The sequence below is a fragment of the Mizuhopecten yessoensis genome, unplaced genomic scaffold (genome assembly GCF_002113885.1).
Source record: "Mizuhopecten yessoensis strain PY_sf001 unplaced genomic scaffold, ASM211388v2 scaffold8469, whole genome shotgun sequence".
Classification (NCBI taxonomy): Eukaryota; Metazoa; Mollusca; class Bivalvia; order Pectinida; family Pectinidae; genus Mizuhopecten; species Mizuhopecten yessoensis.
In genome coordinates this window covers 27,099-28,005 of record NW_018407563.1, presented here as the reverse complement: position 1 = coordinate 28,005, position 907 = coordinate 27,099, and positions in this window count along the sequence as shown.

Sequence of the window (907 nt, the reverse complement as noted above, 5' to 3'; positions counted from 1 at the left end):
AGTACCGTCATGTCTTTGTGTTTCCTCTAAAGTATACTACTAAGTACTGTCATGCCTTTGTGTTTCCTCTAAAGTATACTACTAAGTACCGTCATGTCTTTGTGTTTCCTCTAAAGTATACTACTAAGTACAGTCATGTCTTTGTGTTTCCTCTAAAGTATACTACTAAGTACTGTCATGCCTTTGTGTTTCCCCTAAAGTATACTACTAAGTACCGTCATGTCTTTGTGTTTCCCCTAAAGTATACTTCTAAGTACCGTCATGTCTTTGTGTTTCCGCTAAAGTATACTACTAAGTACCGTCATGTCTATGTGTTTCCTCTAAAGTATACTACTAAGTACCGTCATGTCTTTGTGTTTCCACTAAAGTATACTACTAAGTACCGTCATGTCTGTGTGTTTCCTCTAAAGTATACTACTAAGTACTGTCATGCCTTTGTGTTTCCTCTAAAGTATACTACTAAGTCCCGTCATGTCTTTGTGTTTCCTCTAAAGTATACTACTAAGTACCGTCAGTTCTTTGTGTTTCCTCTAAAGTATACTACTAAGTACCGTCATGTTTTTGTGTTTCCTCTAAAGTATACTACTAAGTACCGTCATGTCTTTGTGTGTCCTCTAAAGTATACTCCTAAGTACCGTCATGTCTTTGTGTTTCCTCTAAAGTATACTACTAAGTACCGTCATGTCTTTGTGTTTCCTCTAAAGTATACTACTAAGTACCGTCATGTCTTTGTGTTTCCTCTAAAGTATACTACTAAGTACCGTCATGTCTTTGTGTTTCCCCTAAAGTATACTACTAAGTACTATCATATCTTTGTGTTTCCTCTAAAGTATACTACTAAGTACCGTCATGTCTTTGTGTTTCCTCTAAAGTATACTACTAAGTACCGTCATGTCTTTGTGTTTCC